Source organism: Callorhinus ursinus, unplaced genomic scaffold, assembly GCF_003265705.2.
Source record: "Callorhinus ursinus isolate GAN/ISIS: 27379988/994484 unplaced genomic scaffold, GSC_fseal_2.0 scaffold30, whole genome shotgun sequence".
Classification (NCBI taxonomy): domain Eukaryota; kingdom Metazoa; phylum Chordata; class Mammalia; order Carnivora; family Otariidae; genus Callorhinus; species Callorhinus ursinus.
This window is the reverse complement of record NW_027397092.1, coordinates 15087502-15105509: the sequence shown is the minus strand read 5'-3', so window position 1 is coordinate 15105509 and position 18008 is coordinate 15087502. Positions and strand designations below refer to the sequence as shown.

Genomic DNA, 18008 nt, shown 5'->3' with positions numbered 1-18008 from the left:
CTACCCTTTGCCTGCACAATGAGGCCTAGGCAAAGACCTGATAAAATTCCTGACACCCTTAACCAGCTATAATTTCATCTTAACACATCTTATTTTAGTATCAGCTTAGGCTGTAATCTCCCTATTTCATTTCCTTGTTGCTGTTTTAAATGCAGCACTGTGCAGTTTCCAGACCTCAGTGCAAGACTTTAGATTCTAAGATTATTAGGCAAGAATTTCTTTTTCTTAGAGTTGTAAATCATTTGTAGAGCTAAAACACTTTGGAGTTGAATAAGTTAATGCACCTGAGAACTTCCAGGTATACCAGCTTCCTAACTATATGTAAGGCATTGTTCATGATGCAAAGGATGTACATAGATATGATACAGTTCCTGCCCTTGGAAGCCTTCTGTATGCCTGTCAAATTATATCATTAAATTCAACTATGACTCATTGGGCATTTATTATGAATAGGACATTTTACAAGACTGCATGAGATACTCTGTCCTTGCTCTCAAGATGAATAGGATCTTTTTTCCCCCAACAGTTTGAAATTTCTAGCGAAAAAAATATACATAAACTATTACAATTGTTTGTGGGGTTTTTCCCCCCCACTCCATTTTTTCTTCCAGTTTTATTGAGAAATAACTGACATTCATTACAGTATAAGCTTAGGCATTCAGCATCATGGTTTGATTTACATATATTGTGACCATTTATTTTTTAAGTTATCAAATTTTCTCATTTAAGCCACCTTTTTGTGTGTGTCTATTTAGAGAGCCTTTTGGAAATGAATTAAAGGTCTTTGACTTCTTCAATCTGTTGACAAACTCTTGAGAATGCTGAGGAATCTCCAGATAACCAGTATGCTTTCTCCTAGGACAAACTTCAGAGCTTCTTCCCAACTACCAGTGTTTTTCAGACATAAAAAAATACACATCATTTGATCTAAGGTAAGATTTTTGGTACCAGTGTCCCACTGTAAATATCTACCTAATGGAAGGCATTCTATTGCCAGCTTCAGCCGTTTTGCCTTGGCTAGGGATGTGCCTGTCTGCATAGCCTTATCAATGAAAGATCCCACTATATAAATTTTATCATGCTTGAAAGTAGTCATAACATTGGGAGAATCTGCAGTTAAATATATAATACTATCCTTTGGGAGTAAATCTACATGAGACTTTTCTGTTGCTGTTTTAAAATCAATTTGTCCCATTTTTCTCCGTAACGTTTAACTAACTCTTTATGATAAGCACCATCTATTTTAAGGTTGCAGAAATAAAGATGGAAAGGATCAACATCTCTTCTGTTCCATCCTTCACTTTATAAAAGTTGGGAAACAGTATTCTGGAGTTCTTTTGGTTTCATGTAATTATCATAATCCATGTCAAAAACCAAAGGTTGTCCAAACTGCATGGCCTGAGCACCTTTCCAGCCCATGGCAATGTTTACTAATGTATGTTCTTGTCTCGTCTTCTCAAATGGAAAGTTTTTTTAAGGCAATGACTCTATGATGCTCGTTTTTTTATATTTCTAATACCAAGTGTAATCCATAGGGATATATATTTAAGGGGAATATATGACTACTGAGGAAAATAGACATGACATTTTTTTTCAGTAAAGTGTGACTAGTGCTATAATAGAGGTATTATCAGGTACCAAAGAGGGATAAAGGACTAATAACTCACCTAGAAAGAGTAATAAATGCCAGTTGAATAAATGAATAAAAATACTAAAGTGAAGTTGCTTGAAATTTGGGAGGTTAAATTATTACTTTTCATTACACCTTATAAAATAGCTTGAATATTCAAGTGCCATTGCTTTTTGGAGCTAAGATTATTATTTTTATCTGTACTCACTACAATGTCTTAATAGTTGTATTTTGTTTTTCTTCAACCACAACAATGATCATTTGTCCTCAAATTGAAGAAAGCATAAAGTGATCCCATGGAACCAAAGACAAGATCTCTTTGAGTCATTCTTTTGAATTGAAACTTGAGGAATTTTGTGTTGGTGGAATTGTCTTAGATAGAAATGTTTTGAGAATTTGGATCAGGCATCAGTGGAGATATCAGAGGGGGCCAATGGAGGGTGGGTTACCCAGTAAATATGTACCGTCTATTATGTGCCAGGCACTCTACGAGACCCTGGTGAAGAACAGAGAGTAATACATTGGTTCTGGCCAGAAGAAGCTCACAATAAATAGACATATGAATGAACAGGGCAAGAACAAACTTCAAATCTGGGCTACCTTTTGGTTTGTTGTCATGCAATCATGCACTCTTTACTGTAAGGAGTGGTTCTTAAACTGTGGACCCTAAGCCAGAACCATTAGTATCATCAGCAAACTTGTCAAAATGCAAATTTTCAGGCCCCAGGTCAGATTTACTGGTCCTAAATCTGGGGTGGGCCCCTCAATCTGTGTTTAAACAAGTCGTGTAAATGTTACTGATAATGCACACTCAAGTTTGAGAATCACTCACCTTGCCCAGCTCCTTGCCCTTTTACCCCAGACACCAGTACTATATCACTAAAATCATGTCTTCCTACTCATCATGTAAATTAAGAAACTGGTGACATGGTTATGTACATTAAACATGAGTCCCATAATTTAACATTTATTAGTCACTTAAACACCAATATTTCTTCCCACCAATTTACGGTGTTGGTATAGTTTCTGTGGCAGCCTTTTTCCCCCCCTCACTTTCTGTAATGCCAGTCACAGTACTTCATAACAGGTGAAAATATAAAAGAAAGTGCTTTTAAAATCCTCAGAGATCTCCTGTATATTCTTTGCTTATAAACTTAGCTTATGTCCAAAGGAATTATGACCATAGTACAAAATTGTGGCTTCCTATAGACTGGTAAATGTCAACATGAAGAGGAGACAGACATAAAGAGTACAGAGTCAACTAAATCTAAGACTATTTTCTCCTCCAAAGTAAGGACTATTTAGAGATGCCATTCTATTTCATAATCAGTAGTGGTGGCAGCACCTGTGATTATTCACACCACTTTAAAGAAGAAAAGTGGCACTCCATTACAACTAATCAGACTTCAGTTTAGTTTTTGAAGTCTGTTAGGGTGTTTTAAGAAATGGGTATGCCCAAAAATAGACTCAAAATGGATGAAAGACCTAAATGTGAGACAGGAGTCCATCAAAATCCTAGAGAAGAACACAGGCAGCAACCTCTTTGACCTCAGCCATAGCAACTGCTTCCTAGAAACATCCCAAAAGGCAAGGGAAGCAAGGGCAAAAATGAACTATTGGGACTTCATCAAGATAAAAAGCTTTTGCACAGTGAAGGAAACAGTCAACAAAACCAGAAGACAACTGACAGAATGGGAGAAGATATTTACAAATGACATATCAGATAAAGGGCTAGTATCCAAAATCTATAAAAAACTTCTCAAACTCAACACCCAAAGAACAAATAATCCAATCAAGAAATGAGCAGAAGACATGAACAGACATTTTTCCAAAGAAGACATCCAAATGGGCAACAGACACATGAAAAAGTGCTCAATGTCCCTTGGCATCAGGGAGATCCAAATCAAAAACCTCCATGAGATACCACCTCACACTGGTCAGAATGGCTAAAATTAGTAAGTCAGGAAACAACAGATGTTGGCGAGGATGCGGAGAAAGGGGAACCCTCCTCCACTGTTGGTGGGAATGCCAGCTGGTGCAGCCACTCTGGAAAACAGTATGGAGGTTCCTCAAAAAGTTGAAAATAGAGCTACCCTACGACCCAGCAATTGCACTACTGGGTATTTACCCCAAAGATACAAATGTAGGGATCTGAAGGGGTACATGCACCCCAATGTTTATAGCAGCAATGTCCATAATAGCCAAACTATGCAAAGAGCCAAGATGTCCATCAACAGATGAATGGGTAAAGAAGATGTGGTGTATATATATACAATGGAATATTATGCAGCCATCAAAAGGAATGAAATCTTGCCATTTGCAATGAATGTGGATGGAACTAGAGGGTATGATGCTAAGCGAAATAAGTCAATCAGAGAAAGACATGTATCCTATGATCTCACTGATATGAGGAATTCTTAATCTCAGGAAACAAACTGAGGGTTGCTGGAGTGGTCGGGGGTGGGAGGGATGGGGTGGCTGGGTGATAGACATATGTGCTATGGGGAGTGCTGTGAATTGTGTAAGGCTGTTGAATCACAGACCTGTACCTCTGAAACAAACAATACATTATATGTTAAAAAAAAAAAAGAAGATAGCAGGAAGGGAAAAATGAAGGGGGGGAAATTGGAGGGGGAGATGAATCATGAGAGACTATGGACTCTGAGAAAAAACTGAGGGTTCTAGAGGGGAGTGGGGTGGGGGGGATGGGTTAGCCTGGTGATGGGTATTAAGGAGGGCACGTTCTGCGTGGAGCACTGGGTGTTATACGCAAACAATGAATCATGGAACACTACATCAAAAATAAAAAAAATAATAAAAAAAAGAAAGAAATGGGTGTGCCTATTGTCATTAGATCCACCCCACATGTCTGTCTAGCATAAATACCTGTCTTAGAGGAGAAGCAAGAGGCACGATAGGAAACTCTGTGATTTCTCAGTTATGGTCTTGTTGGTGAAACTAATAAGATAACATCCTCTCTGAATTCCTTTGAGGAAGAAGTGAAAAAAAAAATGCTGTAGATACATTAAACAGGAGATGCCCCCATGGAACTTCATCAATTCTACCCAGGAGTTCAGAGGTGAATAGAAAGGTAAAGAACTTGGGATTGGAGATTTTGCCTTTTGTCTAGTCTCCTTCCTTGATATTAATTCATCAGCCATATGGAACTCTCAGCCAGGAAGGCATGAACACAATAAACTAGCCTAAATAGGAATTTTACTCTACAAATACATGTAAGTCAGCAAAATTTAAACACAAAGTTTATTACAACATCCCTACGTAGGAATTCTTTATATTTTGGGTTATTTTGTTGCCTTTCCTAACTTCCTATCTTGTGTGACTTAACTTATTATCCCTCTATATCCAGTCCAAGAATTAAACATTTTGTAGGATATACCTGTGGCAGAGTTTGGTGGCTCCTCAATGGACCACTCTTCTTCCCTATAAACAGACCTCTAGCTAAAAAGTAGTCTGAGCAGAAGGAGTCCCCACCCACAGTTCATGAGGATGAATCATAACTGGTCTACGTAAGTCATGGAGGTTTCATTTGATTTGCTAGTAATTGCTTTGGACTCAGCACAAGAAATGGATTCAGTCCATTTCTGACTAATGACATTCAAGAGAGAGTTTGAGGAAGAGCTTCCTTTCTGAGAAGAAAAGGAGCTGTCTTCTTTGTTAGGATACTGATGTGAGGGTATTTCCATGAGATGACAAGGGTAAGAACTAAAGGAAACAGCTGAGGATTGAAGAATGGAAGGATAACAAGACCCTGGGGGTTTTGGTCATATCTTTAAGCTGTTGAACCAATATCTTTGACTATCCACACTTGACTTCTTGCTTGGGGAACAAAACAAACCCCTGTTTGTTGAAGACATCATTGGTTAGGTTTCCAGTTATATGCAGCTTAACACGCTTCTGATAGTATGAAGTATATATTTCAAAAATATTTCAAGGCTGACTTTATTTGAAGTCCAAAAGCAATAGCCACATTGCCAGGGTATATGCCCTATGGAACTGGGCAACATCTTTCCACTAATCAGAGAAAGTGAAGTGTGAGCCTTCTCTTAGAATCCAAAAATAGGGTTCTAGGTAGTTTTTGCCATAAGTATCTTTGCCACAAGGATTTTTGCCACATATATTTTTGCTGTATAACTAAAGGGTCATAAGGTGGTTTTTCTGTACAAGAGAAAATCATGAAAAGTAAAAGAAGGATATAATGAAATAAGAAACTTGATAACAAAATTAAAAAGACTTTATTGCTATATATAAAATATTCAAATACATTTAAAAGGTGTGTAGGTTGGTCAACACTGCTCAAATAACTGATTTTATCTTGCAGCTTTTATCCAAGTACTTGTCTTCAGTGAAGTCTTTCATTAATAGTATTATACAGTTTTTTGCTTGTTGATTTGTCTCATTTGGCATCGTACTTTTTCTTTTTCCACCAAAATTTTTTCCTTTATTAAGAGAGGTATTTCCAAATACTAGGATGCATATTTGTGAGCTTTATATTGCTTTCTGAAAGCCTTTAACACGGTTGTTTGTTTTTGGCATGTTGTCACATGTCTCTTTGATAGAGGTTCCAAAGCTGTATGGGAAATATGGAATCAAAACTGTGTGCCACTATATGAACCATTATGAGGGCTAAGATTTATATAATATAAAGAATGGGAGTACCATATCAATGTAGAAATGAAAATGAACAGTCAACCGGTTATTTTTTATGACAAAATTGCCTTATGGCCCATTAGTCATGTGGTGAAAATGCTTGTGGCAAAGGTGCTTGATTTGAAAAGTATGGCAAAAATGGTTCCATCTTAAAAGAATGTGGATATTTATTAATCATGAGGTAAAAACTAATTTCCATTTCACTCAGTCCCCCATGAGGATTTTCAAACTTTTCAACATGGTAAACTCACATATCACTGTAGAGGTTTGTATTCATTTCATTCTACAACTTTAGAAATTGTCTTAACTTTGTCTTCCAGCTCTTATTTCAGTAATTTTAATTTCTAAGATCTTCTTTCTTGGGGCGCCTGGGTGGCTTAGTCGTTAGGCGTCTGCCTTCGGCTCGGGTCGTGATCCCAGGGTCTTGGGATCGAGCCCCACGCTGGGCTCCCTGCTCGGCGCGAGGACTGCTTCTCCCTCTCCCACTCCCCCTGCTTGTGTTCCCTCTCTCGCTGTGTCTCGCTCTGTCAAATAAATAAATAAAATCTTTAAAAAAAAATCTTCTTTCTCTTTGATTTTATCTCTTCCTTTCTTTTTCTTTTTTTTTTTTTCACCTTGGTTCTTCCCAGATCTAGAGTGTTTTAAAAAGTTATTTTCTCTCTGTTCACTAAAGCATTCTTGTTTCTCCCATGGTGAGGTTTTAAACTCAGAGAGTTTAAAACCTCTTTTGTTAATGACCTTGGGTGTATATTTTTATTTAAGAACGAGTGACTACAAGCCCAAGAATAGCTAGAAAAGGTTTCTTCTGCTGCTTACTAAGGTATTTTTTATTCTCCATTGCTCTTTCCCTATGAGAATTATAACAAGTTCAAAGCATGAAGTGTCCACTAGAAGGTTGGATTTAGAGTTTTAGCTGTCAGAGGGCAGGCCCTTCAAAAGCCTGAAGGAAGAGGTCTTTATTCTGGTCCTAGAAGCCTAAGCTCTCTACAGACAGTTCCTTCCACTTCTTTAGAGCACAATTCTCTCCTTTTTTTGCTTTAGGGTAAGCACTGTGTTCCAGTCACTCTGCATGTGGAGACTGGGGAGGAACCGGGCAAAGACATTCGAATTTATCCCACACAAACACACATCGTGTTAACCCTGCGCCTCACCTTTGCCTCTTGCGCTTCCACTGCTTCTCACCCCAGAAGCTGCCCAGGTTCCAGCTTGTACATTGACTCCTGTTCCTTCCAGCTCTTCAGAGTGTACTCCGGGCTATGATTCCACCACTAATTTTTATCAGTCCACAGCAATCTCTGTGCACTTTCCATCTCCCAGAACTTTGTTGAAATCCCTCAGTGTCTGGAACATTCCCTTCCATTTCTCTTCACTGTACTATTGAGTTTACTCTTTCTTTTACTTCTAACTTCTCTTTTAGTGGAGCCTCAGGCAAGATAGAAGGCATGCCTATTATCAGCCCACAATTTCTCCCATAATTCTCTTATTTTAAGTGTCATTCATTTCTATCTACTTTCTTACTGGCAGTTCCCTCCAGATGCCCTGCTTCAACCCTGATCTCTAGGGTTTCTCTATCTTCTTCCTTGTGCTCTATTCTCTGGCTTCTTTATTACAGAAGCTCAAAATAATCACTTTTGCAATATTACAGGTTTTTTCTGAGGGTGGGAGGAAATATTCAGAGGAAGAAACTGAGAATGAAGCATTAAAGCCAGAGTACTCTTTAGCCATCAGGGAAAAGACAAAGGCTGGTAACATTCATATATTATTAATTTTTACCCTATTACACCTATGTTCTTTTCTGCCTTCCTTCATTAGTTTATACGGTCCTTGAAATACTTGTATACAGTTGCAAACCCGGAACACTGAAGATAAACAATATACACATAAAGAGAAAATGAATTATAGTGTTTACCTGATACAACTATAAAATTACATCTGAAGGGTAAAGCAATTGGTGTGATGGAACATAGGTTTCAGATGGCAGAGCCAGGGCAATGATTAGCTGAGAGGGATACCAAAGGCTCTCAAGACACGTGCTTATTTATTTTGTTTGTTTGTTTTAGCTTTTAGTACATAGATCAGACTGCCACTGGCTTGAAGTTATAAAGTAGGTTGAAGATTTCAAAGTATGAAGGAACCTCCTATAGTTTTAAGCTTTTCAAGGAAGAGAATAAAAGGACTAGACATACTATGCACAGGACTAGAAAGCAGAGGGTTCGGGTGACTGAGAAGATCTGTAGCCTTCATTCTGAAGGCCTAAAACAACATCCAGGAAAGCCACACTACCGCCAGCCAGTCTGAGGCTGTACAGCGAACATGCAAGAACTCTGGAACCTTCAGCTTATAATCAAACAGAAGCAATCATTTTTCTCCTCTGTGTTAGACAACTCCCTTGTTTCTGCCTACCCTGAACACTCAAGAAGTTGTACAATGGAAGTGAGCGAGTGAGACTTTCTGGAGTGAACCTCTTCGGTGTTGCCCAGAGGCAATCACTGTTGTATTGTGCTACTTGTGGGCAGAGGGAAGAGGGAAGGAGTGAAATCATTATCATAAAGTTCATAGTAGCAGGCATATCAGGCAGTCACCCCCTTGCTTAAGTTCCATGAGAAGATCTGTACTCTCTCAAACACTAACATAAGTCTGATGTCTTTGTTGTGCAGCAAAGTCACAACTCTGTCTAGCAAATTTAACAAAGATCAGATAAAGTCACTGACTTATGATTAACAATATAGATAAGAAATACCTACTAGATGTGTCTACTTTAGAAAACTTTGGCTTTTCCTTTTAGAAATAGTTTTTTAAAAATAAGTTAATTTCTTTTTCAAAACAATCACCAGTTCACCAAATTTATATATAACCACAGCATAAGGAAAAACACTTATTGCTATAACATTTACTGAAGATCTAATTTGTACCATTCATAGTAGATATAAATACAGGGACTTTCTGACTGAGGAGTACTGAGCTTATTTTCTATAGCCAATAGGATTACTACAGGTCATTCAGGTCAAACTGTCCTGGAGAGTTAGGTTTAAGAATGACTAAAATCTCTCCCTAAATAGAATTTTGTATATTATCATATTACTTTAAGTTTCACCAAATTTTCTTTTCACTTTTTACCAATTCACCAAAGTCCTTTAATTTTCATTAGAGAGAAAAATCTAGTGATTTATTCTTAATCTGTTTTTTACTAAATTATTTCCAACAGTGCCACATAGCAAGAGTTACACATCAGAGAGTCAACAATTAAAGAAATGTGCATATTCAAAAACAATCCATCTAAAGTATACAAAGAAATTTTAAAACTCAACAATAAAGCAAATGAACAATCTGATTAAAAAATAGGCCAAAGACCTTAACAGAAACCTGACCAAAAAAGACATGCAGGTAGCAAAAAAGCATATGAAAGATGCTCAATGTCATATGTCATATGTCATCAGAGAAATGCAAATTAAAACAACAATGAGATAGGGTGATATCTCACCCCTATTATAACGGCTGAAATCCAGAACACTAAAACACCATATTCTGGCAAGGATGTGAAGCAACAGGAACTCTCATTCATTGCTGGTGAGAATACAAAATCATACAGCCATTGTGGAAGACAGTTTGGTGGTCTCTTATGAAACTAATCATAACCAGGGGTGCCTGGGTGGCTTAGTTGGTTAAGCATCTGACTTCGGCTCAGGTCATGACCTCAGGGTCCTGAGACCGAGCCCTACATTGGGCTTTCCTGCCTCTCCCCCTGCTTGTGCTCTTTCTCTCTGACAAATCAATAAATAAAATCTTAAAAAAAAAAGACATGGTGGAAACTTAAATGAATATTACTAAGTGAAAGAGGCCAATCTGAAGAGGCTACACACTACATACTGTATGTTTCCAACTATATGACATTCTGGAAAAGGTAAAATTATGGAAATGGTAAAAAGATCAGTGAATTTCAGGGGTTAGTGGGATAGGAAGGATGAATAGGTGAAGCAAAGGGTTTTTAAGGCAGTGAACGTACTATTTATGATAACATTATGGTGGATATATGTCATTATAAGTTTTGTCCAAATCCACAGAACGTACACCACCAACAGTGAACTCTAATGTAAATGATGGGCTAACGTAAATGATGGACTCTGGGTGATAATAATGATGTGTAATGTAGGTTCATCAACTGTAACATATGTACCACTCTGAGGGGGAATGTTGATAATGAGGAAGGCTGAGCATGTGTGGGAATAGGGGGCATATGGTAAATCTCTGTACCTTCCACTCAATCTTGCTGTGAACCTAAAAAGGCTATAGAGAATAAAATCTACTAAAAAAAATCGAATAACTTGTTCACCATGACAACTGAGTAGCTTCCAAATGTGAAAAATGAAGCTACTCCTGAAATTACGATAGAATGATTCAAACTCTCCTACAAATACATCATTTTTAATATTCTGAAGATTAGTGGATTATCACATCAAGCCTCTGGAAGCAGAAACCTGCCAATGGCCAAGAAAAAGACACCTTGTTCTATTCCAATTGTAGGCAATAACTGGTCCTCCAGGGTAGTAAGGAAAGGATAGGAAACTAAACAGCAAACAGCAAGGGTTGTTCCAATTCTGGGCAAACCTACCTGGGGCCCTAGAATGGTAAGCTTCAACCATTCTCCAGTCTAAAGCTCTTCTAGGAAGATGGCACTGAATGGAAAAGAAAAAAGAAAGGCAATTACATGGTATATTACTTACACAGACTTTGAAACAATGCTAGAGCCCTCAGAAGTTTCTCTTGATTGGCTTTTAGGTAATACTCTTTTTTATGAGATTCAAATTCTTTCCCTTTTGGGTTCACCACTTTGTTGTTGTTGTTGGTGGTGGTTTTTTTTTTTTACAACACCTGTCAAACTCCTCCCCATATACTTAAAAATTTGTGAAGAAGGTAGCTCTTATGCCAAGTATTTTATCATAATCAAATACATTAATACATAGGGTGGGAGGAAACTTTTGGAGGTGATAGACATGTTTATGGCATTGATTGCGGTGACTGTTTCATGTCTAAACTCATCAAGTTACATATATTAAACACATAGAGCTTTGTGTAGACCAATCAAGATTTTTTAAAAATCTCAAAACAAAACAAAAACTTCCCAAACCACATTTAATTCTGCCTCTCATTACCATTTATATTGTTTGCAAATAGTTTCTCATTTTTTCTTAAAGATTTATTTATTTATTTGAGAGAGAGAGCACACGTGTGTGCATGTGAGCATGAGTGAGGGCAGAGGCAGAGGGAGAGAATCTCAAGCAGAGTCCCTGCTGAGCATGGAGCCCAATATGGGGCTTGATCTCAGGACCCTGAGATCATGACCTAAGCTGAAATCAAGAGTCGGATGCCCAAGTGACTAAGCCACCCAGGTGCCCCTAGTTTCTCATTTTCATCTCATTATTATAATATATATCTCATCAGGAGTGGTACATTCTAAATTTTAGTCTTTTTTTTTTTAAGATTTTATTTATTTATTTGACAGAGAGTGACACAGTGAGAGAGGGAACACAAGCAGGGGGAGTGGGAGAGGGAGAAGCAGGTTTCCCACCAAGCAGGGAGCCCGATGCAGGGCTTGATCCCAGGACCCTAGGAACATGACCTGAGACGAAGGCAGATGCTTAATAACTGAGCCACCCAGGAGCTCCCTAAATTTTAGTCTTTATTGAGAGGCCTGAATACTACTTGACTAAACTCCTATTGTGTTTTAAATGACCTCAATTTTGTGACTGCATCAAAGCAAAGCATTCCACTGTCCTGACTATATTCACTCATACCTTATTTTCTCTCTCTCTTACTCCCTCCCTCCCGGGCCCTAACACTGCTCCTTCCTTCTTCAAAATATATCCCCCCCAACTTTTTAAAGTAGATTCTCTTTTTTGATCAGTACAATCTAACTCAACTATTTTTTTGTCAGCTTCATAGAGGTATAATTTACATGCAAAATTCAATAATACTAAGTGTACACTGAAATAAGTTTTGATAAGTGTATACAATGGTAACTGCCATTATAATCATGATACAGAATATTTCCATCATTCTAACAAGTTCCTTTGTGCCCCTTTGTGGTCAATCCATTCCCCTCACCCAAACCAGTAACAAGTACCAACCATTTTTTCACTAGATTTTAGTCTTTTTTCTAAAAGTTTATATAAATGGAATCATATAGTATGTAGTTTTTACATATGCGTTCCTTCACTTAGCATAATATTTTCAAGATTCACCCATGTTGCTGCATGCATCAATTTTTAGTCCCTTTTAAGTTGCTGAGTAGTACCACATTGTATGACTATATCAAAGGATGTTTATTCATTCACCAGTTGATGGCGTTTGGATTATATCCAGTTTGGGGCTGTTATTAATAAAGCTGCTAAAACATTTTGAGTACCAGTCTTTGTGTGGAAATGTTTTGATTTTTCTTAGGTAAACAACAAGGGTAGAACTGCTGAGTCATATGGTAAGTTTACGTATAACATTTGAACAAACTGTCAAACTTCTCAAAGTAGCTCCAATGATCCTTCTTCAAGTATAATTTTGCACTTTGGCTAGCAATGTATGAGAGTTTCAGTTGTCCCATATCTTTGCCAACACTTGGGATTGTCAGTCCTTTTAATGTTAACCATTCAAGTGGGTATGCATTGGCAACTCAAAGTGGATTTAAATCTACTATCTTGCTCTTTGCTTTTTATTTGCCATTTTTAATTTGTTTCCTTTCCCTTATGTTTCTCTTATGTTTCTGCCTTCTTTTGGATTTACTATTATTTTATGGTATACCTCAACATACCTCAAATGACTTGTGATCAAGGCCAAAGGCTTATGACTCTAGAGACTTTATTCACTCAGTGGGAACTCATTTTATCTCATCATCTACCATCCTAAAATGGATCCACAGAACTTGATCACACATTGTTAACTTAAAGAAGAGATGGAGTTTGCATTAAGGAAAGAGTAAGAATTAGTGAGGAAGGGATAAGGGAAGCACAGATGTGAAAACCAAGCTGCAAATTCAACTGTTTGTTTTTAAAGCTATAACACAGTCTTGAAGCTGTTTCCTTTTAAGAAAACTATGTAGGAAGGAAAAGGAAAAAAAGTAATTTATTATTATATTTTCAAGTATATTCTCTATTGATGTGATGAATTTTATTAAGGGTAGGTGAAAAGGAAATAATCTTTAAATAAAATACAAAGAATGGTGTTCTGATTCTTGGTAAGTATAGTGTAAATTCAGAAATTAAATTTAGAGGATAACTGAACATGAAGAACCTATGAGTTGTACCTGGAGGGATAACAGCAGAAACACATAGAAATTCAATACGAAAAAGAGGGTGGTGGACGGACACATGGTCCCTCCTCCTGCTGAGATAGAGGGAAACATCACTTAAGGGCTTGGAGTGAAGCTGATGAAGCGTAGGAAATGAAAAGAGAAAAAAAGGAAACAGTGAGTCTGCTGAAGGAGAAGGATGGGGATTTGTACTTTCTGCAAAGCAGGAGACGGTTCTCTGACACTGATCAAAACACATCAATGACTACCTTTCTAAATAGTTCAGTTGTAGGCACATTTACGAATAAAATCCATTATTTAGAGAACGACATGGAGAAGTTAAATGGCCATATTTATATTCTTACAGGGTGGGAAAATGTGTTATTTTATCTGAGTGTTTATAGTGAATAGATCAAAGAAAATCAGGTCACTGGGATTGGAAAATTTCCTGGCAGGAAAGAACTCAGCATTAGTGAATTTCTTTTATTCTCTTAAGTTTTTCTTTGGGATTTTTCTTGTTTAAGCAATCTCTGCACCCAGTGTGGGGCTTGAACTCATGAACCCAAGATTAAGAGTTATACATTCCATCAACTGAGGCATCCGGGTGCCCCCTTTTTTCTTTTCTTTCCTCCCCCTACTCTGACCCCCATTACTCCATCTCCCTTTCTTCTTTCAAGAAACAGTGCACTGGTCCTCAGTAGTATGTAACTGAGGCAAATATAGACTCAGTTAAATTCAATGAAAGTATGTGTGTCTTATATATGTTAAAATAAGGCAATTTCTGTAAAATAGCCAATCATTTCCTCTGCTTTTACTTCTTGACAGACTCCTCTGGAGATATGTAAATTATTGATTCCATCTGGTTTATTGCCATCAGGGCTGCTTGAGTGTTTATTTTCTGAAGGCAGGTGTAAATAAAGCTAAGTTACTTTCCAGGAAAGCTGGATAAACCTGAAGTATAATTCTCCTCTTCCAGATGCCATCCCAGACGTAGAAATTTACACAGAGAAACATATTACCTTTTAAGGTCAGCTAAAGTGAGGGGCTCAGGGGAAAATTACCAAGTTGCAGCTGTAATCAACTACTCTAAAACACTCTTTCTGAATGGCAAAGAAAAGTTGAGGGCCTTGTAATTTTTTGGGTTTTTCTATCCTTTTTTTTTCCTTTCTTGGAATAGGGTAAGTGGAGGTATGTCTGTCTGATAATCTTGCTTCCATATAAAGTGGTTTTCCTTAGTGTGAGGTAGGATTGATTTTGAAGTGTATTTCTACTCATACTACTCTCCTCATTTTCTTTCTCTATTTTTTGCTCCCATCATCTTCTGACATGAAGCTTATCTGATTAAATACATCATTTCTAAACTAAATGGAAAATGATGAGGAGGAAAAATCTTTTTTGAAGTCCTCTTAAGTTTACATTTCCAAATTAGCCCTAAATACACTCTAAATCAACTCTAAATAAAAGAATCATGGACAAGACTCGAATCCTACTTACTTTCCTAGGCATGTGGCATTTCTCTGCTCTAAAAAGATAATGTACCATTTATGAATTAATGATTTACTCACTGCTTATTGAATTAGTGGATTATAAATCATATTTAGACACTGAAATTGAAAATAATATTGAGATGTGGAAATAATCATCTCTGTTAGTACATTTAAGGCATATCTATAGTTTCTACATTGCCAATCCATACAAAAAAACTTCCAAGTTTGTGCTGGGCAATGGTCCAGGCATTATAAGCTCTGAGTATGGCTAATTAGCGAGCAAAAAATAGATAATGTGCTATGTGAAATATCAAAGATTGTCAGACGTGCCATAATAATCTAGAGAAGAAAAGTAAATCCTTGCACTTGTTTTAAGCCTTTAAGATTTCCCAGTTAGTTATTAGTTGCAATTCTCTAAGACTTTATTCTGGGATATTAAGTTCCTATTCTCAGGTAGTCTCTACATGTTCTGTCAACAAACCATCTTAGTTCTTCTTTGAACTATAGAATCATCCTGATTCACTGACCTGTTAGGAAAAAAATCCCAACAAAGCCAAAATGAGAAAAGGCAAATTCATGTTTACATTCATTTTGGTGTAGTATAAAAGGCCAGAGATTTAGAACGAAATGGATCTGGATTCCAGTCCCAGTCTACCAGGTACCACCACTGTGGTCCTGAGAAAGTCTATTAACTCTTACGGGTCCAGTTTGCTCATCTGAAAAATGAGATTGTTGTGGGATTGCTTTGAGGATTAAATAATAGAAGTTATGCACAGCACCTGGAGAGTAGATTCTCAAGTAATAAATGATAGCTCTCTCCTTCCATTCCATTTACATTTTGAGCCTCCAGGATAAAAGGATAGTTGGTCTTTAAGGATATGCAAAATCTTTCTCTCTCTTCTCTGAAAGCATTTAGCAGATAGGAGGTGCTCAGAAAATGTGAGTTCCTTGTCAAATATTTATTTGCCTCACCAGACTACAGGCATCCACTGGGCCATAACCCTTCTCATACATTACCTGACTCCATCCACAAAGCAACTGTGAAGCAGACCAATTCTGACTTCCTCATTTCTCATTCCAGAAGCAGTGAGTCAGGCTGAAATAAATAGTGGAATGCATAAATATTTGCAAATCTGGAATAAACAACATCCATTTCTGGGGTAGATGAACATGAAAGTACTGATGCAGATATACGTATTACTGAGGATGGAAATTTTAGAATTTGTGCCCTCTTATGTATTGACTAAACCTCTTGTTTGACCGAAACTAGAGAGTCACCGTTATAATTGTGGGTGAAGGTAGGGCTCATAAAAAATGATGTTCTTTTAATTTTTCAAGGTTGAACTTGAATGCATTTGTATATTACACTTTCAGCAGTAATAAAACTAAGATAAGCAGAAAGGAATATAATTTTGCATCTCTTATACAGAAAATTTATATTCTGTATAACCCTATAAAGTTAAGTATCATCAGCCTTACATAGTCTGATTTGGGTTATTCATCAATGGATATGTAAATAAAAGTCTATTTTAAGGCACACTGTTCAAAGTAACATTTAAAAGGGTAATACTTTTGAAAATATTAAACCAATGTATTTTATATTTACCATAAATCCACTTCTCTATGACTCCCCACCCATTAGATGAGTAATATTCATTACTTGAGATATTTCCTAGAACAAATAAGTCATTATTCAACTTTGAGCTTCAGAATTAAATTATTCCTGAGTTCACAGCTAGATGATAGTCCTGTGAACCAAGCTTTGCTGGGAGTAGTAGTATGTTTTCTAAATTTTGAAATCTTCCTTTTACACTGAAAAAGCAAAACAAGAGAGTCAGAGGCCTGGGTTTTTACTATTGGCCTCAGTGCACAGAGAAGGAAGGCTGTCAGGAAGGCTCAGACGTACAGAAAGAAGAAGCCGTCCTACTCTAGAGAGGACTTCGAGAGCTCTGGAGGAGATGTAATTAGGGTAACTCTGCCTGGATCCTCGAGATGAAGTCAGATACTCCTACCACCCTGGACCAAAGATAGAGGGAGAAAGAATAAGATAGTAGTAAATGCAAAGCAGTGGGAGCATATACTTCTTTTCCATTTGGGCTATAGCCAGAGAATGCTTCTGAGGTATCTTGCAGCCACTGGAAAGGAGAGTAGAGCAGACCCTGTCTATGTGACATGTTTATACAGAGGTGGCCCCCACACCCCGGCCTCCATGTGGCATGGAAGAGATTTAGACCTAAAAGTCTCTTTTGGTGGACTGGAAGTGGGGCAAGATAGGGGATTTGGCAGGTAGTTAAAAATTAAGAAGCAACTTGCCTTTTAGGGGTTTGAGGTGAGGAGAAAACTGGAGGGCAGATGGAAAATGCCCTGAGTATTGGAGGTATTCAAACACACAGTAAACTGCTACACCCCAATCCAAAGTTGGTGAGAGCCACCATGAGGTCTAGATACTTCCCCGCCTACCGTCACAACGTTACCTGAACTTGACCTTGGGAGAAGGGGGAAAATGAAGAAAAAGATGCCTCGAAAGACTATTACCCTCCTCCTACTAACTATTTTACATTAGGGCTGCCTGCGTGGCTCAGTCAGTTAATTTGCTGACTCTTGATTTCAGGTCAGGTCAGGATCTCAGGGTCCTGGACTGAGCCATGCGTGGGGCTCTGCCCTCAGTGTGGAGTCAACTTGATGATTCTCTCCCTCTCCCTCTGCCTCTCCCCTCCTCGTGTGTGCGAGTGCATGTGCATGTGGGTGTGTGTGTGTGCGCACTCACCTGCTCTCTCTCTCAAATAAATAAATCTTAAAATAAAAGGGTTTCACTTAAAAAAAACTGAGTAATCTTGAATGGGCTATTTTGTGGTGGCAGCTGTTAAGTGTTTGCTACTGAACAGAAATGGGGGCTACTAAGCAAGATAAGGTGGAATATATAAATTAATTTCCTGCATATCTGAAT

General features: G+C 37.7%; 1 pseudogene; it reads right to left on the bottom strand.

Moving 5' to 3' along the window:
* Positions 1 to 580: 580 nt before the first annotated feature.
* On the bottom strand, positions 581 to 16075 carry LOC112815043 (tRNA methyltransferase 10 homolog C-like; annotated as a pseudogene).
* Between the last annotated feature and the right edge of the window lie 1933 nt (positions 16076 to 18008).